At 44.2% G+C, this 24,437-nt stretch overlaps 1 pseudogene; it reads right to left on the bottom strand.

Moving 5' to 3' along the window:
- Positions 1–22,533: 22,533 nt before the first annotated feature.
- On the bottom strand, positions 22,534–23,519 carry LOC116628057 (annotated as a pseudogene).
- Positions 23,520–24,437: the final 918 nt, after the last annotated feature.

Genomic DNA, 24,437 nt, shown 5'->3' with positions numbered 1-24,437 from the left:
TGGAATCAAACTGTCTGTGGCCTTTTGTGTCTGGCTTCTATCACTTAACATAATGTTCTCAAGTTTCATCCCTACTAGAGCATGCATCAGTACTTCATTCTGTTTTATGGATGAATATTATTTCATTGTGTGGATACATCACATTTCGTTGAGCCGTTCATCCATTGATAAACACTGGAGTTGTTTCCATATTTTGTCTATTATCAGTAATGCTGCAATGAACATGTAAGTACAAGTTTTTATGCGACATTATGTTTCCATTTCTCTCGGGTATTTACACATAGGAGTTTGCTGGGTCAAATAGTAACTCTCTGTTAACCCTTTAGAGGAACTGCCAGACTCTTCCTAAAATGGTGACACCATTTTGCAATCCCACCCACAGTGTTTGAGGGTTTCAGTTTCTCCACATCCTCATCAACACGTGTTATTGTCCTGTTTTGTTGTTGTTAATTGTAGTAAAATATATATTAACATAGAATTGACCATTTGAACCATTTTTAAGTGAACAGTTCAGTGGTATTAAGTACATTCATATTATTGTGCAACCCTCCCTACCAACCATCTCTAGATGTCTTAATCTTGGAAAACTGTAACTCTATATCCCTTAAACAATAACTCCCCATTTCCCTCCTCCCAACAACGCCTGGCAACCACAATTCTAGTTGTGATTTTGACTATGCTAGGTACCTCATATTAGAGGTATCATATAGTAGTTGTTCTGTGTGTGTTTAATTCATTTCATTTAGCATACTGAATTCAAGTTTCATCCATGTTATAGCATGTGTCAGAATTTTCTTCCTTAATAAGGCTGAATAACCTTCCACTGTGTGCATTTACCACATCGTGTTCATCCATTCATCTGTGGATGGGCACCTGGGCTCCATCCAGGTTTCAGCTATTGTGAGTACTACTGCTATGAACATGGGTGTACAAGTATCTCTTAGAGATCTTGCTTTTAATTCTTTGAAACATTGTAAAAACTCAGAATTTCAGAAATGGAATTTCTGGGTCATATGATAATGCTATGTTTAATTTTTTTTTTTTGAGGACCCGCCCTACTGTGTTCCATAGTGACAGAACCAATTTCTGTTCCCAACATCAATACGCAGTGTAATAATTTCCCTATATCCTTGCCAACACTTGTCATTTTCTGTTTTCTTTGATAATATCTATTCTGATGTGTAGGCGGTGGTATGTCATTGCTGTTTTAATTTGCATTTCCCTAATGATGAGTGATGTCGAGCATCTTTTTGTGTGCTTATTAGCTGTTTGTATATCTTCTTTGAAGAAATGTCTGTTCAAGTCCTTTGTCCATTTTTTTAAATTTTTTTTTAAATTTTTTTATTGTTATGTTAATCCCCATACATTACATCATTAGTTTTAGATATAGTGTTCCATGATTCACTGTTTGTGCATAACACCCAGTGCTCCATGCAGAACGTGCCCTCCTCAATACCCATCACCAGGCTAACCCATCCTCCCAACCCCCTCCCCTCTAGAACCCTCAGTTTGTTTTTCAGAGTCCATTGTCTCTCATGGTTCTTCTCCCCCTCCGATTCCCCCCCCTTCATTCTTCCCCTCCTGCTACATTCTTCTTCTTCTTCTTTTCTTTCTTATTTTTTTTATTCATGAGAGTCAGAGAGAGAGAGGCAGAGGCAGAGGAAGAAGCAGGCTCCCCGCCCGGCAGGGAGCCCGATGAGGGACTCGATCCCAGGCTCCTGGGATCATGACCTGACCCGAAGGCAGACGCCTAACCATCTGAGCCACCCAGGCGCCCCACCTTTGTCCATTTTTAAATTGGGTTGTTTTGGTGCTGTTGAGTTGCAGTTCTCTATATATTCTGGATATTAATCCCTTGTCAGATATGTGGTTTGCAAATATTTTCTCCTGCTCTGTGAATTGCCTTCTCACTCTGTTGATGGTGCCTTTTGATACACAAAACTGTTTAATTTTCATGAAAACAACTGGTTTATGTTTTCTTTTGTTGCCAGAGCCTTTGGCGTCTTATCCAAGAAAACACTGCCAGATCCAAGGTTATGAAGCTTTCACCCTATGTTTTCTTCTAAGAGCTTTATAGTGTTAGCTCTTACATTCAGATCTTTAATTCACTTTGATTTTGCATGGGGTGTTAAATGAAGACACAACTCGATTCTTTTGCATGTGAATATTCAGTTTTCAGAGCCAGTGTAAAGTACTCTGTCCTTATCCTAACCCCCTACCCCTCACCCTTCAGTGCTTTTCCTCCATGCGCCCCACTCTTTTTATATCTTGTTCATGCTTTTTTTTTTTTTTAAGTAAGCCCAAGCCCAATGTAGGGCTTGAACTCACGACCCCAAGATCAAGAGTCACATGCTATACGGACTGAACTGCCAGGCGCCCCTCTTTTTCATATTCTTAAAAAACAAAAGTCAACCTAGAAACTTCATTCAGTGATTCATGTATCAGGCAACATCTCCTCAAACAAACAGAAAGAAGCGCCAATGAGCTAGACAAAATGGAAGGCTTTTATAGGCAGAAGAGGGCAGGAAAGGAAAGTTTACTAACCAGGAGTGCATTGTTGCGGGCAAGGTCACCTTCTTCAGGGTGAAGAGGGTTTCTATCATGTAAATTACCTCCCTAGAACTGACCAGGTAATTTCATGTTGATTGGTTGAAGGTTACATTCCTGGGTAAGGCTGAAGCTGCAATTTACTTAGATATTAAGTCTTGGTTTGCTGACATGGGACTTAACACAAGTGACTCTATTTTGGGCCTCTTGTCTCTCTTTTTTTTTCCTCTTTAACAATACCACTGATTAAATTGAATTGTAATTGCCTATTTACTTATCTGTCTCCTCCACTGAACTCCAAGCTCAGTGAAGGCAGGAACCATGCTTTTCCTACCCCGCCCCTCACTATATCTCCAGCACTTGGCATAGAGTAGATAATCAGAAAGTATGTACCGGTGTGAAATAATAAGAAATCTATTTGATCTTTGTCCCTGGCTCCTGGTACAGAGCTCTAAATACTCTTGGAGTCTCCAGAGTGATAGGATCATCCTTTGTCATTCCTAACAAGCCCCTTTGTCAACTCTGAGTTTATGCTAATCAGGTGATTATGGATGGGACTGTTCAATAGCCTCAGGATGGGGCCTGGCCGGTTGCCACAAAGACCAAGCTTGTGATTAGAGGGTGGGAACTCTCAGCCCCACCTGCCGACCTCCAGGGAGGGGAGAGGAGTGAGCAGGGAGCTGGAGATGGAGCCGTAGAAAGACTCTGGAACACGAAGAAGTGAGATTGGTGAATTTTGAGTTGATGAACATATCAAGGTGCTGGGAGGGTAGCACGCCTGAGGAGGGTATGGATGCTTCATGCACCTCTCTTTCCACACCTTGCCTATGCATCTCTTCTACTGGCCTGTTCCTGACTTTTAGCCTTTGTCATAAATTGATAAAAATAAGTGAAATATATTCCTGAATTCTCTGAAACATTCTAGCAAATTAGAACCCCCAAATTTGTTGGTCAGAAGTTTGTGGGTGGCCTGAGACTTGTGCCTGGCATCTAAAGTAGGGGCAAGGGGCATCTGGGCGGCTCAGCCAGTTAAGCATCTGCCTTCGGCTCTGGTCCTGGTCCCAGAGTCCTGGGATGGAGTCCCACATCGGGCTCCCTAATCAGCGGGGACTCTGCTTCTCCCTCTGTCCCTTTTCCCCCCACTTCTGCTCTCTCTGTTTCAAATAAATAAAATATTTAAAAAAAAATCTTAAATAAATAAAGTGGGGGCGGGACACCTGGGTGCCACAGTGAGCAAAGCATCTGATTCTTGATTTTGGCTCAGGTCATGATCTCAGGGTCCTGAGATGGAGCCCTGAGTCAGGCTCCATGCTCAGTGGGGAGTTTGCTTTTCTCCCTCTCCCTCTGCGCGCCCCCCCTCACACTTTCTCCCTCTCTAAAATAAATCTCTTTTTAAAGATTTTATTTATTTATTTGACAGAGAGAGAGAGAGAGAGAGAGAGAGTACAAGCAGGGGGAGTGGCAGGGAGAGGGAGAAGCAGGCTCCTGCTGAGCAGAGAGCCGAACATGGGGCTGGATCCTAGGTCCCTGGGATCATGACCCGAGCTGAAGGCAGATGCTTAATGGCCTGAGCCACCCAGGAACCCCTAAATAATTCTTTATTTAGAAATAAATAAATAAATAAATAAATAAATAAAGTAGAGGCAGTCCTGGGGCACCTGGCTGGCTTAGTCAGTGGAGTGTGTGACTCTTGATCTCAGGGTTATGGGTTCAAGTCCCATGTTGGATATAGAGATTATTTTAAAATAACATTTTTTTAAAAAGATTTTATTTATTTATTTGACAGAGAGAGACACAGCGAGAGAGGGAACACAAGCAGGGGGAGTGGGAGAGGGAGAAGCAGGCTTCCTGCCCAGCAGGGAGCCTGATGCGGGGCTTGATCCCAGCACCCTGGGATCATGACCTGAGCTGAAAGCAGTTGCTTAGCCGACTGAGCCACCCAGGCGCCCCTAAAAATAACATCTTTAAAAAAAGTGGGGGCAGTCTTGTGGGACACCACTCTTTAACTTGTGGGATCTGACACTAACTCCGGGTAGTATTAGAACCAAATTGTTGGACAGCCAGTTGGTGTTGGAGAATCAGAGAATTGGTGTTGGAAAAAAAACCCATGTAGGTGTCCAGTAAATAGTAGTTATTTTTATAATCGTTATTACCAGCCCCCTACTCCAGCCTTTACAAACTCACGCAGAGATATGTATTTTCCATTTGTGTTTCCTTCTGCACAGAATTTAAGCTCATTTAGACAACTATATTTCTGATTAATGAGCTAGAGATAATGATTAAACCTGGGACTAGATCTTAAGATGGCTCTTTGAACTTTTCTGAAATTGTCTACTTTAACACCTTTGGAAGGAAAATGCATCCAGGATGATAACTTCAAAGTAAAGAACTTCAAATCCATTTAGCAATCAAAAAAGTAAAGGATAAAAACACATCTTGAGATTAAAGCAGTCTTTTGAATATGGGGGGGGGGAGGCAGGGGGTGGTAGGGGGACATTTTCAGCTAATTGAATTGAATATTTCCTTTTCATCCTTGGCTGCTAAGATTAATGTTGGTTTTGAAGGCAGGATACAGTGGCTGGGAGAAAATTTGGCATGAAGTTTGCTGGAAACAACTATAGAAACTGTAGAGATAACAACTTGGAGACTCTTGGTGCGTGACTAGAAGGACAGAGATTTCATTTAACTCAAGGCTGGATTAAGTCCTTCAGGAGCCTTAAACCCCTGAAAATATTGCAGCGTATAATGCAGTGTGTCTTCCTGATGGAATGCACTCTAAGGGACAAATCACCTGTGAAATGTTCTTGCCCCAAAATAGTTAGCCTGAATCCAATTGAGCCTCTAGAACTAACTTCCAGTTTGCCAGAAAGACAGGGAAGAGAGTTAACACCAGGACGAGGCCAATCAGATGCATTTGGAAGGTGGGACGTCTTTCGTGACAACTCACCTGATTCTTTTAAAAGTTAATGTCGCTCATTTCATAAAGTTCATTGTTAGTGTAAAGAGACTCTACTGATTTTTGTCTTTTGGTTCTAATCTTTGTGCGTGTGTGTGTGTGTGTGTGTGTGGAGTGTTTAAGGTTTTGTTCCTATTAGGATCATGTCATCTGAAAACAGATAATTTTACTTCTTCCTTTCCATTTAGATGCCTTTTATTTCTTTATCATGTCTAACTGCTCTGGCTAGGACTTGCAGTTCTGTGTGGAAAAGGAGTGGTGAGAGTGGGCATCCTTGTCTTGTTCCCGATCTTAGAAGAAAAGCTTTTAGTTTTTTACCACTGAGTATGATGTTACCTGTGGGCTTTTCACATATGGTCTTTATTGTGTTGAGGTTAAGTTCCTTAAATACCTAATTTGTTCAGATGTGTTTTATCATGAAAGGGTATATTGGATTCTTATCAGATGCTTTTCCTGCATCAATTGAGATGATCATGTGATTTTTATCCTTCATTCTGCTAATTTGGTGTATCTCATTGATTGATTTGGGTATGTTACACTATCTTGGTATCCTAGGGATAAGTCTATCTTGTCAGGGTGTATGATTCTTATAATGTGTTGTTGAATTCAGTTTGTTAATACCATGATGAGGATTTTTACGTCTATATTCATCAGGGATATTGGCCTGTAGTCTTCTTGTAATGTCTTTGTCCAGCTTTGGTATCAGAGTGATGCTTGCCTCATAAAATGAGTTTGGGAGTGTTCCCTCTTCTTCTATTATTTTTTTTTTTTTTGGAAGGGTTTAAAAAGGATAGGAATCAATTATATAACATAGATGAACTTGGAGGACTAAGTAAAATAAACCAGACACAGAAGAAAAAATACTATACATTTCCATTCATATTAGGAATTGAAAACACTCAAACTCAGAAGCAGAGAGTAGCGTGGTGGTTTTCAAGGGCTGGAAGGAAGGGGAATCCAGGAGGTTGTTGGTCTAAGGGAACAGAGTTTCAGGGACACAAGATAGAAAAGTCCTAGAAATCCACTGTACAGAATGTAGTGCCTACTACGTATAGTTAATGATACGGTGTTATGTTCTTTAAAAATTTCTTAAGAGGGTAGGGGCGCCTGGGTGGCTCAGTCGTTAAGCATCTGCCTTCGGCTCAGGTCATGATCCCAGGGTCCTGGGATCGAGCCCCACATCGGGCTCCCTGCTCAGCGGGAAGCCTGCTTCTCCCTCTCCCACTCCCCCTGCTTGTGTTCCCTCTTTTGCTGTGTCTCTCTCTGTTAAATAAATAAAATCTTTTAAATAAATAATAAATAAATAAATAAATATAAAAATTTCTTGAGAGGGTAGATCTTATGTTAAATACTCTTATCACTAAATAGGGGCACCTGGGTGGCATAGTGGGTTAAGCATCCAATTCTTGGTTTCGGCTCAGATCATGATCTCAGAGTCATGAGATCGAGCCCCGTATTGGGCTCCACGCTCAGCGGGGTCTCTGCTTGAGATTCTCTCTCCCTCTCCCTCTGCCCCTCCCACTGGTGCTCTCTCTCTCTCTTTCTCTAAAATAAATAAATAAATATTTTTAAATATATTCTTTTTTTAAAAGATTTTATTTATTTATTTGACAGAGAGAGAGACAGCGAGAGAGGGAACACAAGCAGGGGGAGTGGGAGAGGGAGAAGCGGGCTTCCCGCTGAGCAGGGAGCCCCATGCGGGGCTCGATCCCAGGACCCTGGGACCATGACCTGAGCTGAAAGCAGATGCTTAACGACTGAGCCACCCAGGCGCCCCTTTAAAAAATATTCTTATCACTAACTAAAAGAAGGAGAGAGAAAACTTTCAGAGGCAATAGTTATGTTCACGGCACTTTTTATTTTTATTTATTTATTTATTTTTAAAGATTTTATTTATTTGACAGAGAGAGAGACAGCGAGAGAGGGAGCACAAGCAGGGGGCGCCCCTACGGCACTTTTTATGGTGACAGTGTCACAGGTGTAAACTTACCCTCAGACTCATCAAGATACATACATTGGGGCACCTGGGTGGCTCAGTTGGTTAAGCGACTGCCTTCGGCTCAGGTCATGATCCTGGAGTCCCTGGATCGAGTCCCGCATCGGGCTCCCTGCTCGGCAGGGAGTCTGCTTCTCCCTCTGACCCTCCCCCCTCTCTCTCATTCTCTCTCTCTCAAATAAATAAATAAAATCTTTGAAAATATATATATATATACATTGAATATGTACTGTCTGTATTAAAAAAAAAAAAGTCCATGTCATTGAGAAAGTAGACCGGGGTTTGCCAGGGGCTGGGAGGAGGAAAACAGGAAGTTAATGTGTAACAGGTGCGACGTTTCAGTTCTGCGAGCTGAAAATGTTCTGGGGACGGATGGTGGTGATGGCTGCACAATAGTGTGAATGAACTTCACGCCGTTGAACTGTACACTTAAAAATGGTTAGGATGGGGGTGCCTGGGTGGCTCAGTCGTTAAGCGTCTGCCTTCGGCTCAGGTCATGGTCCCAGGGTCCTGGGATCGAGCCCCGCATCGGGCTCCCTGCTAGGCGGGAAACCTGCTTCTCCCTCTCCCACTCCCCCTGTTTGTGTTCCCTCTCTCGCTGTGTCTCTCTCTGTCAGATAAATAAATTTAAAAAAAAATCAAATAAAAATGGTTAGGATGGCAAATCTTATGTGTGCTTGATACAATTTTTTTTCACGTCAGTGAGAAAAAGGAAAAGATGGAAAGAGATGAGAGGAGTGTTCTGGATGAAAAGAGATTAAAGAGACAACTACAGCTGGCACACGCGAATTTTAACAGCATCCTGGTTTGAGAAAACAAAGCAGTCTTGGAGGCATTCTGAAGACAACCGGGAGCCTGGGGCGTGGACTGGGTAAGAGACACAGTTCATAATTATCGTTAATTCCCTTAGGCGGGATGATGCCCAGAGATCGCGCAGGAGAATGTCTTTATTCCTACAATGCACACACTGAAGTATTTAGGGATCAAGTGTCTGCGATGTCTGCAACTTCCTTTCAATTGGTTCTGAAAAATTAAAAAAAAAAATAAGTCCAATAAAAACAAAAATAAATAACAGATCACAAATGACAAAATGTTAACACTTGTTGAATCCAGGCAGAAGGCGCACTGCCCCTCATGGTATCCTCTTTCTGAACTTGAGGGGTGTCTGAAAGTTTTCATAAGAAGATGATGATAGGATAAAATGACAATGATTACTCTTCATTCTTTTTCTTAGGCAGTTCAAGATAGAAACAAAACCAACAGCAAGGTGGTGGGAGGAGGGATGAATAGCTGAAGCACAGGGGATTTTTTCAGGCAGTGAAACTTTTCTGTGTGATACCGAAAGGGTGTATACGTGATGTTTTGCATTTGTTAAAACCCATAGAACTGCACACCACAAGGAGTAAACCCTAACGTTAAGTTATGAGCTTTAGTTTACAATACCATACAGTATTGGCTCATCAATTGTAACAAAACTACCACATCGATGCAAATTATTAATAATAGAGGACATTTAAGGGAAGAGAGAATGTATGGGAACTCTCTGTACTTTCTGCTCAATTTTTCCGTAAACCTGCTGTTTGTGTAAAGTTGCTCTGCAAAATAGAGTCTAGGGGCGCCTGGCTGGCTCAGTCAGAAGAGCATGTGAATCTTGATCTCGGGCTTGTGTGTTCGAGCCCCACACTGGGTGAGAACTTAAACAAATACACTTTAGGGGCACCTGGGTGGCTCAGTCGTTAAGTGTCTGCCTTCAGCTCAGGTCATGATCCTGGGGTCCTGGGATCAAGCCCCGCATTGGGCTCCCTGTTCGGCGGGAAGCCTGCTTCTCCCTCTCCCACTCCCCCTGCTTGTGTTCCCTCTCTCGCTGTGTCTCTCTCTGTCAGATAAATAAATAAAATCTAAAAACAAAACAAAACAAAAAACAAATACACTTTAAAAAATAATAAATAAAAATAAAGTCTATTAACAACAAGCAGAGTATAGTTAATCTTAAAAAATAAAGGTAAAGAAATCAAGAAGAAAAATAAAGGTGTAATAATGATCTGAGAAAGTACTAGTCAGAAATGCATGTGCTGGGGTACTATGTAATTATAAAATATGGGCCACAAATGTGGCTCTGAGCTTCACAGAAGCTATACAAAGAGGGAAACACATGATAAAAAAATATTTACTGGGGCACCTGGGTGGCTCAGTCAGTTAAGCATCTGCCTTTGGCTCAGGTCACAATCCTGGACTGCCAGGATCGAGCCCCGCCTAGCCTCAGCATCCAGGCTCCCCACTCAGTGGGGATTCTGCTTCTCCCTCTCCCTCTGCCCCTCCCTAAATTCATGCTCTTTCTCTCTCTCTCGCTTACTCTCTGTCTCTCAAATTAAAAAAAAAAATCTTAAAAAGTTAAAAAAAATTTTTTTAATTAATTAAAATTAAAATCTTGGGTGCCTGGGTGGCTCAGTCGGTTGGGCGTCTGCCTTCGGCTCGGGTCATGATCCCAGAGTCCTGGGATCGAGTCCCGCATCGGGCTCCCTGCTCGGCGGGGAGCCTGCTTCTCCCTCTGCCTCTCTCTCTCTGTCTCTTATGAATAAATAAATAAAATCTTTAAAAAAAAAAATAAATTAATTAAATTAAATTAAAATCTTAAGAAAAATAAAAAATTTATTTAATAGAGGGTAAGATTTTTTTTAAGATTTTATTTATTTGACAGAAAGAGAGAGAGCACAAGCAGGGGGGAGCGGCAGGCCGAGGGGGAGGGAGAAGCAGGCTTCCTGCTGAGCAGAGAGCCCCATGTGGGACCCTGGGATCATGACCTGAGCCGAAGGCAGACTCTTAACCAACCGAGCCACCCAGGTGCCCCGAGGGTAAGATGTTTTCTGGAAGGATGGGAAGAAATAAGAAAGAAGTCTCTTCCATGGGTCCTAAGAAAAAAAAAAGCTAATAAAATGTTTTATAATTGTTCATCCTTGATATTCCTAAAATGTATTCAAAAGCAAGTTTCATGCATCAGTTATTACAAATAAAATTGGGAACATAGTAATAGAGGGGGAAGACCTCTAGGCAGCAAAAGGAATGTAAGGGAGTACACAAAGTTCTCCTTTCTTCTGTTTTCTCAGAATGACAAGTTCATTGCTTTTATCCAACTATCAAATATCAAATTCTTTGCGGGGGTGGGGGGTTCCCCTCTTTGGCTATTGGTACTAATCCCTGTTGGGTAATCCAGCCCCGATACAGCTCTTTGCTTTAGCAAACATTTGCTCAACAAATATTGACATTTTGATATCTGTCAAGTGCCAGGCATTAGGTTTGGTTCTGAGACCACAAAGGTAAAAAACAAAAATCGCTGCCTTCAAGGAACTGAGACACTGAGGGGAAGGGGACTAACCAGCAAATCTCATCCTCGTGCCATGAGCCCAGAATGGTCTGGTGTCAGAATGATTGTGGCAACAGCAAGGCGGCTTCACCACTAAGGCTGTGAGTCACTGAAACTTGAAAAAAGAGGAGCCACCTGCCAAAGCACGGGGAGGAAGAGGCAGAGGGGCGGGCGGGGTCCGGCGGGGAGGGCGGGGCGTGCTATCGAGTGTGCACTGTTAGAATACAGGTTGTACCAGGTTTAAAGCTGGAAAGGTGGGCAGGGACCAGGTCTGGGGACTCCAGAAGGCCTCTTTCTAGAGTTTAGAACATGATGGGGACCAGGAGGCTGCTATGCGGAGCAGTCTCCGAGGCAGAAATGGGTTGTTTGGGAAAATGTCCCCTGGCTGTTTTGGAGGAGCCCACACTGAAGGCAGCTAGACCAGTTCTGAGCTCTTGCTACAATGAACGAATGACCCAGGAATGGAGCCAGAGGAAGGGGATGGATTCACTGGGCATTCTGGAGTAGAACCAACAGGACTTACGGATGGATTATAGGCTGGGGAGAACAGGAGGGAGGAAGTAGGCTGACTCCTACATTCCAGGCAGGGCCCTGGGGTGATCCTGGGTGTGGAAACCAGGTGAAGAGCTGCGAAGGGAACAGAGGAGGTCACCCGTAGGTCTGGGACAGGTTGAGTCCCAGGGGACCTGTGCATGTCCTGGTAGAGATGGTGAGCTGGCCACTGTATGGGCAGGTGTGGAGTTCTAGAGAGAGAGTGTGGCTGGACTAAGACCAGAGAGTGTGCTGTGGGCCTGAGTGTCCCAGCAGTGGACTGTAGAAGGACCACACTGACCCCTCCTCAGCAGTGTGTGCTCACACCATCAATGGCCCCGCCCAGGGGATGGAGGTTGTGGAAATAGACAAAGACTATCCAAAGGAGAACAAATAGATGCTATTTACTCAGAGCTGGCTATATACCAAGGGAGTCGGCCACCATTATATGCGTTTTGGCAGAGACTCAAAGGCAGACAGAGGAGTGGGAAAGCTTTATGGTTAAAAAAAAAAAAAAAGGTTGACGGGGGTGGGGAGCGCCTGGTTGGCTCAGTTGGTGGAGCATGCGACTCTTGATCTCAGGGTTGTGAGTTCAAGCCCCACGTTGGGTGTGGAGCCTACTTAAAAAATAAAAATGAAAAAAAAATTGTAAAAACTTTCTTAAGAAAAATAAAGAGGGAAGGATCCAGGTGTGCCCCCATTGGAGGCTATTGGCATGAAGAAGTCAGAAGTGGGCTAACTAGAAGCAGGGCATCCTATGTGATTGGTGAGGCTTTCTCTACCTTTGGCTTTAGTTGGTCCTAAGATTGAAGCAGGGACACCACTGAGGGAAGCTGTCAGTGACTAATCAAATCCTGGCCTTTTGGGGCCAGTTGTTACCGGGGCTGTTGTGTGGCTCCCAGGCTGGTTACTGTAGACACTGGGCTGCAGACTGAGGGTCCGAGTTCTATTTTTTTTCCTAAAGATTTTTTAAAATTTATTCGTTTGAGACAGAGAAAGAGGGCATGAGCAGGGCAGAGAGACAGAGGGAGAGCGAGAAGCACCCTCCCTGCTGAGCAAGGAGCCTGACTCAGGGCTCGATCCCAGGACCCAGGACCCGGAGATCATGACCCGAACCAAAGGCAGACACTTAACCATCTGAGCCACCCAGGTGCCCCAGAATTCTGTTTTTATATAAGGTCTGGCCGTTGTTCATCAGCTATTCAGTCTATCAAGATGTGGCAATGAACCGACCAGCTACAGTCCTGGCCCTCAAGGAGCTGAGACAGGCATTAAGCAAGCAAACAAATCCACCATCAAGACCCTTACATCCAAGTCCTCAGTCCTTTTACTGTCCTTTTCAACTGGTTCATATTTTTCAGGGACACTCAGCCATGTCTCAAAGCATCTTGATACTAGAACTCTGACAGGTTTTCAAACAAAAATGTGGACATAAATGTTCATCACAAAGCTATTTACAACAGCCCCAAAGTGGGAACAACTCAGCTGTCTATCAATAGATGAATGAACAAAATATGGGATATCCATACAATGAAATATTATTCAGCCCCAACAAAGAATGGGGTGCTGATCAACAAGACGACATGGATGAACCTTGAAAACATTATGCTTAGTGAAAGAAGCCAGACACAAAAAACCACATACTCCACTTAAATGAAATGTCCAGAATAGGCAAATTCATAGATAGAGAAAGCAGATTAGCTGTTGCCAGGGGCTGGGGTGAGGGGAAACATGGGAAGTGACTGCTTAATGGGTACCAGGTTTCTTTTGGGGATGGTGAAAAAGTTCTGGAACTAGGTAGGTAGGGGAACTAGGTAGGGGTTATGGCTGCACAACATTGTGAATGTCCTTTATGCCACACAATTGTACACTTTAAAATGATTAAAACGGCAAATGCTAGGGGCACCTGGGTGGCTCAGTTAGTTAAGCGTCTGCCTTCGGCTTAGGTCATGATCTCAGGGTCCCAGAATCGAGCTCCTGTCATATCAGGCTCCCTGCTCAGTGGGGAGTCTGCTTTTCCCTCTCCCTCTGCCCCTCCCCCCAGCTCGTGCGTGTTCTCTCTCTCTCAAATAAATAAAGTCTTTAAAAAAAAGGCAAATGCTATGTTACATGTATTTTATATGCATGATCAGTTCTGAAGATTAAATTAGATTAAAAATACTTACAGCCAAGTATTTTATTTGGTCAACTTGCCTCAAGCAGAAGAAAATTCATTTTCTGGGGAGGTGCCTGAGTGGCTCAGTTGGTTAAGCGGCTGCCTTCGGCTCAGGTCATGATCCCGGGGTCCTGGGATCGAGCCCCACATCGGGCTCCCTGCTCCATGGGAAGCCTGCTTCTTCCTCTCCCACTCCCCCTGCTTGTGTTCCCTCTCTTGCTGTGTCTCTCTCTGTCAAATAAATAAATAAAATCTTAAAAAAAAAAAAAAGTAAAGAAAATTCATTTTTTTAATGAAAATATCAGTTCCTGGACAATTAATGAATTTCAAATATAAAATACACAGTGATATCATAGAAAAGACGGCTTTCACTCAGTTTGGTAGGTTCACTTTCTCAACAAACTCAATTATTATTTACGTGAAATGGGTTATCCTTTCTAAGGCTTGTACGTGATAGCAAAGCCAGTAGTTAAATAATGACAAGTAAAAAGGTGATTTTGTATTTGATAAATGTCACAGTGTTCACATTTAAAAGATATCTAATGTAGAACAATAACTTAGTTTGAATGATTGCAAAATGACTTTAATGACATCATAATGTAACCGCGTTAAAGCAATAGCAATAAACATTTTTTTTTTTGAGTCAAATGACTCTGCTTCTTTTTCTTTTTCTTTTTTGAGAGAGAGAGAGCGAGTGCGTGCAAGCAGGGAATGGGGGGTTGGGGCAGAGGAAGAGGGAGAGAGAGAATCTTTAGCAGACTTGGTGCTGAGCATGGAGCCTGAGGGGAGGCTTGATCTCCTGACCCTGAGATCATGACCTGAGCGGAAACCAAGAGTTGGATGCTTAACTGACTGAGTCACCTAGGCGCCCCTGGTTCTTTTTCTGTTATTCATTGGAAAACACTATCAATCTCACAAGGTGATTCCCAGTCTCACTCTCCTATTGGGTACAATTTATTCTCTCCTTTCTAGAGAGCCACCCAGGCGCCCCAATAAGTGAATAAATCTTAAAAAAAAAAACTCCTTAGATTCCGGAAAGAAAAGACTGTCTATCAAAAATAATATCTATGATATTCCAAGCATTTCTTGGATCAGATATGGCCCACAGGTCCCCTTGTTTGCAACCTCTTCACTCTGGTTGCATGGGTTCTCAACTCTGGCTATTCTTGGGAATCACTTTGGACTGAAAAAGGCCTCAGAGAAATCACTTTGGACTAAACAACAACAACAACAAAAATCCTACCCCCAGAGATCAGATTTACATGGTCTGCCGTGGAGCATCTATATATTTTTAAAGCGCTCCAGTTGATTCTGAAGTGTAGTTGCTGTTCCCTCCTTCAGCCAATTACACATACTAATCCCTGGAGCCCCATCCAATACACACTGGAGGAGGGCAGATTTCCAACTGCTCTGGGTCCAAAAGTCAATTCATTTAACCTGTTCCTGTTCCCGCCCCAAAGCTGTTGCCTATAAACACTGCCATAAAGGACGGGAGTCTTTCTCTTGCTCATTAATCCTTCTACCTGTTAGAGAAAAACACCTCTTCTTGCCCGGAGTGAGGAGCAAAATCATTAATGACCATTGTCAACGAAGTCAGAACGCAGAGGCAACTAGCCAACTAGCCAGGGGGCAGATGTGGGAAAGAGTCGGCTCGTAGCTTTTTCTGCCAAGTGCCCTGGTCTGTTTAAAATCCTGGGGTACTTGGGGTGCCTGGGTGGCTCAGTTGGTTAACCAACTGCCTTCCGTTTGGGTCATGATCCCGGGGTCCTGGGATTGAGCCCCGCATTGGGCTTCCTGTTTCTCCCTCTCCCTCTTCCTCTGACTGCCGTTCCCCCTGCTTGTGCTCTCTCACTCTCTCTGTCAAATAAATAAATACATAAAATATTAAAAAAAGAATCCTGGGGTACTTGAATCTTGGCTGTAGTCAAAGGAGCCCCACCCACAGCTGGAGGCCAGCTGCCTGGCTCAGGGGCCCTTAATAGCCTCCCTTGCTCTTTACCTTGGCTTCCATGATCTGGTCCGTTGTATCAGTCAGGATTCAACACAGAAACACTGTAGGTTATGGGATAAGAGATTTCTTCTAGGATTTAGAACTTACAGAGCTGAAGGAGGAGCTAGGAAAGGGACGATCCAGGAGGGAAGCTAGAGGATCAAAGGAAGCACTTAACCAGTCCGTCTGAGCAGCCAAGCGCGTTCGGCGGCCGTAATGGAACAGCCAAGGGAAGGCTCTCTGGCAGGCGGTGCCTCTATGTAGCTACTGCCACCAAGCATCTGGTGGTGGGACAGGGACTGCTGCTGGTCACCAGGGTCAGCAGGCAGGAAAAGGGCTGGATGCAGAGCTGAGAGCAAAGACACGTGGAACCTGAGGGCATCCCTGCATCTTCTCGTCCATCACTGTGTCTGACCACAGTGACTTCCAGGCATGAATGCTGGTGCACCTGCTCTTGCCTCTTCTGACCAAACTGAACAGGGAAGAGGATCCTAGGAAACGTATTTCCAACTTAATCGAGTTGACCCAATACAAACCACACATCCCTGCGTTCCTCTCTTGCCTCTTCTGGCCATCGCCTTCTGTGATGGTGAATTCATGTGGTATCTTGAGCTGGGCCCTGAGATGTCCAGACAGACACCTGGTTGAACATCGCTCTGGGTGAATCCGGAAAGGTGTTTTGGAAGGAGATTAGCATTTGGATCAGTAGACTGAGTGAAGCAGATTGCCCTCCCCAATGTGGGTGGGCCTCAGCCAATCCATTGAAGACCTGAATAGAACAAAAAGCCTGAGGAAGAGGGAATTCTCCATCCCTGCCTGAATATAGATGCTGGCACACCTGTCTCCTCCTGCCTCCGGATGGGCACCTGCGCCACCAGCACTCCTGGGTCATGAGCCTTCAGACGCAGAACTTACAACCACGGCTTCCGTTGGTTCTCAGACCTTCGGGTTCGGACTGGAACTACACCACCAGCCTTCCTGGGCTTCCAGCGGATTGTGGGATTTAGCCTCCATAATCACATGAGCCAATCCCCTCTCTCTTTCTCTCTTTCTCTCTCCTGTGGGTTTTCTTTCCCTGGAGAATCCTGACTAAGACCCTGTCTGTCCTACACACTCTTCTTTAAATTCCCAGAAGTTCCCAAGCTCTTTCCCACCTCAAGGACATTTCACTTCAAGCTGAAATGTTCTCCCCCCTCCCCCCAACTCCTCACCTGGCTCTTTTTTTCTTATCCTCTAAGGCCCAGCTAAAGTCACTGTCCCTGGACTTCCAGTATGAGTTATCTTCCTGTTATTCTTCTCTCATGTGTATGACTTGGGGTTGTATATATTGTATACATACAAAGAGAGGGGCGCCTGGGTGACTCAGTTGGTTGAGTAGTCTGGCTCTTGGTTTTGGCTCAGGTCATGATGTCAAGGTCCTGGGATCAAGCTCTTTGAGGGCAGGGATTATGTCTATTTTGTTCACCATTGTAAACCCAGTGCCTGGCATACAGTAGGTTCAAAACATACCTACTAAATGGACAAGCATAGTCATTTTTTTTTTTTTTAAGTAATCTCTATACCCATTGTGGGGCTCAAACTCACCACCCTGAGATCAAGGGTCTCATGCTCCACCGATTGAGCCAGTCAGGTACTCCCAAACATAGTTATTTTCTTTTTTTCTTTTTTTTTTTTTTTTAAAGATTTTATTTATTTATTTTTTAGAGAGCGAGCGAGAGAGAAACAGCATGAGAGGGGAGAGGGTCAGAGGGAGAAGCAGGCTCCCCGCCGAGCCGGGAGCCCGATGTGGGACTCGATCCCAGGACCCTGGGATCATGACCTGAGCCGAAGGCAGACGCTTAACCATCTGAGCCACCCAGGCGCCCCCCAAACATAGTTATTTTCAAGGCCACTATTTGATACAGTACTTTGGAGGAAAAAAAAAAAAGATGGTCCCTTGCCTAATATGTGGCTTTATTTTGCTATATAATTTATGGTGTACATATGTCAAAACAAACCAAAACAAAAATACTTAAAGTCTCTGCCAGCAGGCAAAAATTAACCTTACTACCCACTAACCCTGCCGGGATCCCCCATTGGTCTGGTAAAACCATTAGAAGCAATAGCTAAAACTTTGTTAGCGGTGTAATTAAATCACTAGCTCTCAGCAGGAGTTTTAATAGCCACCACGCAAGGTCTAGAAAGTTTCTATGGCTTGATGGCCCACATACATTCACAGCTCTACAGGCTTCTTTAGTGTCTATATTATTTTCTCTGTGAGAATGCTTTATCCGAACAGACTATTTTGCTTAAAAAAATATTTTTTCCAAAAAAATTCCAGACAGTTGTAATCCCAGTGCAGAGTTTTCTACCACAATACATGAGCTAATGAACGCGAAGAAGTTTGTGGAATCCCTGAGACCTAGTAGGTGCTTAATAAATGTCAAGCTTCCCACATCTCCAGGGTTATTTTTCTGTAAGGATTAAACAAACTTGCAACAGGTAGTAAATAAGTCCTAGAGATCTAATGCATAGTAATTGTATAGTGAATATAGACCACAATATTGCATCCCGATCATCAAACTTGCGAAGAGACTAGATCCTTCTTTTTTTTAAGATTTTATTTTTAAGTAATCTCCACACCCAATGTGGGGCTTGAACTTATAACAATGAGTTCGAGAGTCACTTGCTCCACTGACTGAGCCAGCCAGAGGCCCCAACAAAGAGACTAGATCTTAATTATTCCAACCACTAAAAGGAAATAATTATGTGATATAATAGAGGTGCTAATTATCAGTACAGTGGCCATCAAATCACAATACATAAATGTATCAAATCAACATGTTGTACACCTGAAATTTACATAATGTTATATACCAGATTTTTTCAGCTTAAAAAATGCTACTTAACTCAAACTACTGATTATGAAAATGTCCCTGAAAGAAAATAAATAGGTAAGTAAAGGAATTTTCTTTGGGGAAGATAAAAGTGAATATTTAAAAAGAGCTGCTAGGCCTTACCTCTGCTTTGTCTTGGTGCTTGCTTAGCTGTAGCATGCGTTCTTTCTTTCTTTCTTCCTTTCTTTTAAGATTTTATTTATTTATTTGTCAGAGAGAGAGGGAGAGAGAGAACACAAGCAGGGAGACCGGCAGGCAGAGGGAGAAGTAGGCTCCCCGCTGAGCAAGGAGCCCGATATGGGACTGGATCCCACGACCCCGGGATCATGACCTGAGCTGAAGGCAGACGCTTAACTGACTGAGCCACCCAGGTGTCCTGCTTCTTTCTCTTTTTTAATGTAAAAAAAAAAAAAGAATTAAAAGCTGGCAGAGGGGCGCCTGGGTGGCTCAGTCGTTAAGCGTCTGCCTTCGGCTCGGGTCATGACCCCGGGGTCCTGGGATCGAGCCCCGCATCGGGCTTCCTGCTCGGTGGGAAGCCTGCTTCTCCCTCTCCCATTCCCCCTGCTTGTGTTCCCTCTCTAGCTGTCTCTCTCTCTGTCAAAGAAATAAATAAAATCTTGGGCGCCTGGGTGGCTCAGTTGGTTAAGCGACTGCCTTCGGCTCAGGTCATGATCCTGGAGTCCCTGGATCGAGTCCCGCATCGGGCTCCCTGCTCGGCAGGGAGTCTGCTTCTCCCTCTGACCCTCCCCCCCTCTCATGTGCTCTCTCTCATTCTCTCTCTCAAATAAATAAATAAAATCTTTAAAAAAAAAAAAAAAGAAATAAATAAAATCTTAAAAAATAAAATAAAATAAAAGCTGGCAGAAACGATGCATGGATTTGGAAAATAACTCTTTGGAGTAAGGAGCTCAGTATTTTCGGGAACGGCCCTGGATGTTGAGCATTCTTCCATCTGGTTCCCATAAGAGAATTCTTACTCCTTCTACCACTTCTCGATGTCCTTGTGGTTACAGCTGAGCTCTTCCCCACTTTGCCTAAGAAGCAGGGCTGCGAAAGCACCTCTGGAATGGAATCATGGACTTTAACCGAAGCAAGTTTGGATGTTCTACCACCATCCAGACTTGGTGGGAAATCTCTAGCTTGCCCAGCGCCAGGCATCCACCCTCACCATCAGCACCACCTCTCTGGGGACGGACGAGGAGGCCACTAGCTTCTATTCTAGAGGGGCTACAACTGGCCTGAACCATCACAAAGGGGGTTGTCCACACGACGTGGACAGGTTGGAGCGCTGACATAAAGCAGGTTCATGCAATGGCTGTAAATGGTGTACAGTCCTTTCCAGGTGGCAAGACGAGGACAGCCAACATAGCTTCCAAGCCCTGGTAATCTATGCTGACTTAAGTGCTTAAGTGAAGATCAGTGCCTCCCCAGGACTCGCCTCTGTGTTCTCTCTTTCCCAGCCCACGGCAGTGGTCCTCCAAGTGTGATTCCCCAGACCAGTGGAATCAGCAGCACTTGGTTAGAAGTCGGAATTCTCAGGCCTCACCCAGACCAACTAAAACCCCGCAGGGTGGGGCCTAGCCATGTGTGTGTCTTTACAAACCCTTCTGGTGCCCCTGAGGTATGCTAAAGTTGGCAAACCACACTGCTGTCGCCTGGGGCATTGCTTCTCAAACTGGGCATTGTACTAGAAGCTCCTGGGAAGTGTTGGAAAATCCTAATGCCCAGGCTTCACCCACACAAATTAAATCAAGATCTGGTGGGGGAGACCCAGACATCAGTACTTCTTCCAGATTCCCCGGGTGACTCAGGTGGGCAAGTCTGAGGACCAGTGGTCTACTCTAGGGCCTTGAGGCCCAAGAGCGTGCTCCCTGGATCTGCAGCTTCAGCATGGCCTGGGAGCTGGTTAGAAATGTAGAGTCCCAGGGTGCCTGGGTGGCTCAGTTGGTTAAGCGACTGCCTTCGGCTCAGGTCATGATCCCGGAGTCCTGGGATCGAGTCCCACATCGGGCTACCGGCTCAGCGGGGAGCCTGCTTCTCCCTCTGACCCTATCCCCTCTCATGCTGTTTCTCTCTCTCTGTCAAATAAATAAATAAACAAAATCTTTAAAAAAAAAAAAAAGAAAAGAAATGTAGAGTCTCAGGCCCCAGCCCAGACCTGCTAAAGCCCTCTGCACTTTCACAGGATCCCCAGTGACTGGAAAGCACATTAAAATGTGACAAGCACTGGGGGCTCTGGGGGGCTCAGTCGGTTAATCATCTGTCTTTGGCTCAGGTCATGATCTCAGCGTCCTGGGGTCTGACTCACTGCTCAGCAGGGAGTCTGCTTCTCCTTTTCCCTCTTTCTCTCTCTCTCTCTGCTCCTTCCCCTTGCTCATGTTCACTTGCGTGCGAGCTCTCTCTCTCAAAAAAATAAATAAATAAAATCTTAAAAAAAAAAATGTGACCAGCACTGACCTTTGGGTACAAAAAACACATCTGAAGTATTTCTGACTTACAGATCAATGATTTACTGAATTGGGTCCAGAGGTTCTTGCTTTTGTTTTTCCGGTTCTCTGTGGCACTCCCTCGCCCCCCTCCCCCATCAGTGGATGCCCTGGCTGGGGGAAGGGAGAACAGCAGGGGGAGAGGAATTAAATTCAATGAGCACCTCAAGGGGGCCCTACAGAATGAGGTAGCCAGGAAGAAACATTTTAATTAACATTTGGACATGGTTCTGGAGGTGTGCTGTTTGCCAGATTATTAAGCACCACATTATGTAATAACTACTCCCTGGAGGCCCACTTGTAAACCAACTGGTTCTTACTCTCCCACCCTCCAATGTCTGATTCCATTCTTTTCTTACCATCTCACCAGATCACTGCTGAGTGATTTAGAAAGTGAAACCAAGGCTGGCTCCAAATTGGAATAAATATTAACCGGGATTTATTATTTCCTTAAAGAATGCGAAGAAGAGTGCCAGATTAGAATAGGCCAACTTTGGGGTGCCTGGTTGCCTCAGTCGGGAGAGAATGTCACTCTTGATCTCTGGGTCATGAGTTCGAGCCCCATCTTGGGCGTAGAGATTACTTAAAAATCATAAAAAAAAGAAAGGCCAACTTTGTGACCAAGGGCAATAGAAACTTTGTGATTTTTTTTAACTGACAAGATTTTAAAAAATAAACCCAATCTACATTTTTAGTCTTTCTCCTCATCTTGAAAATGAGACGTGGCTATACACTCATCTTTGTAGATGCCGCATATCATCTTTACAATGCCGCATATGCTGGGCAGCAGGGTGTGGGAAAAGGCTGGGAGTGAAGGTCCCCGGATCCCTTATAGCAAGTCACTATGCTACACAGGGCCTCAGTTTTCTTGCTTCTATAACAAGGGAGTTTGACAGTTGAGGTTGCAAATTCAAATGCCTTCAGGAGCCTAGATGGAAATCTAAACGGGCTTAAGAGCACCCCCTACTCAGGCCCTCTCTCCTTGTTAACCTGTAGGAATGTGGGTCCAGTGTTGTCAGATTTCAAGAGAAGAAAAAAAATCTGAATTTTTGTTTGCAATTTCCCAATGTTTGAATGTTGAGAACTAACATAACTTGGTGTTTTTTGTAGTTTTTTTTTAGGATTTATTTATTTGACACAGAGAGAGAGAGCACAAGCAGGGGGAACAGGAGAGGGAGAAGCAGCTCCCCGCTAAGCAGGGAGCCCCAGGCAGGGCTCCATCCCAGCACCCTGGGATCACGACCTGACCCAAAGGCAGATGCTTACCGACTGAGTCACCCAGGCACGCTTTTGTGTTTTTTTGTTTTGTTTTGTTTTTTAAAAAGACACATTTATTCAACGTCATGATCAGACTATTACATTTAGCAATCAACAGCATGGGTGCAAAAAAAAAAAAATCTACATTAAAACCCTTTGTTGGAATGCTTTACACTTTCCACAGAACAGAAACTAAAATAACCTGTTATACAATTAGTCACAAATACAGTCCTCGAGTTTTTTGCCCATACACATGAGTATTATCTAAAACATGTCTTCTTTGTAGCAGCGAGGCCCTGCCACCACTGTGCTCGGCTGAGTTCACAAATCTGCTGTAACCTGTAGCTTCCCTGTCACTTCTCTGGCTCTCCTCTCCTGCTAACCCTTGTTTCCTGGCAGTGATGAAAACCTCCTGCCACTGCCATAGCTCCTGCTGCTGCGGGAACCACCACAGCCACCTTGGTTTCGTGGTTTGGCAAAGTATTGGCCTCCACCACCATAGGGGCCAGAGCTTCTGCCTCCAAAACTTCCTCCTTTCATGGGTCCAAAATTTGAGGATTGATTGTTGTAATTGCCAAAATCATTATAGCTTCCGCCACCTCCAAAGTTGCTTACATCATTACCAAATCCGTTATAGCCATCCCAACTGCCACCATATCCACCACCACCTCGACTGCCACCAAAGCCACATCGACCACTGAAGTTCCCTCCATGACCAAAGTTATCATTCCCACCAAAACCACCTCCACAACCACTACCAAAGTTTCCAGGACCACTTCGACCTCTTTGGCTGGATGAAGCACTAGCCATCTCTTGCTTAGATAGGGCTCTCCTTACTTCACAGTTGTGGCCATTCACAGTATGGTATTTTTGAATGACAGTCTTGTCTACAGAGTCATGGTCATCAAATGTTCAAAAGCAAAACCTCCCTTTTTGCCACTGCCTCAGTCAGTCATGATCTCGATCACTTCAATTTTCCCATACTGTTCAAAATAATCTCTTAGATGATGTTCTTCAGTGTCTTCTTTAATGCCACCAACAAAAATCTTTTTCACAGTTAAGTGGGCACCAGGTCTTTGAGAATCTTCTCTTGAGACAGCCCTCTTTGGTTCCACAACTCTTCCATCCACCTTGTGTGGCCTTGCATTCATGGCTGCATCCACCTCCTCCACAGTGGCATACGTGACAAACCCAAAGCCTCTGGAGCGCTTGGTGTTTGGATCTCTCATTACCACACAGTCCGTAAGCGTTCCCCATTGCTCAAAATGGCTCCTCAGACTCTCATCGGTTGTTTCAAAGCTCAAACCTCCAATGAAGAGCTTCCACAGCTGTTCAGGCTCTTTGGGAGACTCTGACTTAGACATGACAGCGGGGGGAGGGGAGACTTTAATGATGCTTACTCGGCGGCATCCATGGGCAGAAAGGAGTAATCTAACAAACGTATCTCTGTTTTGTTTTGTTTTTACTGCAGAATCTGAAAGCCACTCACTCACAACACTCCTGAGGCCATCCATCACCTCGGTCCCGCAAGGCAATGACCTCTAGACTAAGTGATATCCCAGGACTCTTAGAATTCCATGCTACCCCTTTAATGAATCTGTTGTTTTTTGGGTAGTCATATCTGTGTCTCTAGTTTATTCTTTCAGTAAATATTTGAGTACCCATTATAAGCTGGAAACCATGGTCAATTAAAAAAAAAAGAAAAAGAAAGAAAGAAAGAAAAGAAAAAAGAATGACAGGGTTCCTACTTTTAGGCGAGCAAATGCGAGAGCTAAGTGAAATGCACCTATATAGAATAAGGCTTCCTGAATAATTAGGCTTGTTGAAAAAGTCTAAGGAAAGGCAGACCTACTTCTTTATCCAGATGCACAATCTCTCTGAGGCTTGATATTTTCATCTGTAAAATGAGGAGAATAATACCTGTCCATTAAGACTGTGTGAAGGTTAGAATTCTGTCTATAAAGTGCCCGGCATGTGGTAGATGCTTAGTAAATAATGCTAACTAGCACGACTACTGTTATTATTACATTATAAACTTCTTGGAGTTAGGGGTTGGGGCTGGTTAAAACCATGCAGTGGCATTTCTTAACTTGTAAGCAGCAGGTTGCTTTCCCAAAGGGTATACTTTGTTTCCCCACGGAGACAGCATCAACCGGTTACTTCCCCAAGGCAAATCTGGAAAAGCCCATCTAAACTGTAGGGTGGTCTAAATATTGCACAATGGTAATTTTTCTAAAAACCAGAAAGCAGCACTGATGTGATGCAAATGCATCAGAGAAGGT

Source organism: Phoca vitulina, unplaced genomic scaffold (genome assembly GCF_004348235.1).
Source record: "Phoca vitulina isolate PV1807 unplaced genomic scaffold, GSC_HSeal_1.0 scaffold110, whole genome shotgun sequence".
Lineage (NCBI taxonomy): Eukaryota > Metazoa > Chordata > Mammalia > Carnivora > Phocidae > Phoca > Phoca vitulina.
Note: the sequence above shows the minus strand (reverse complement) of the source record. Positions and strands in the feature narration are given on the sequence as shown.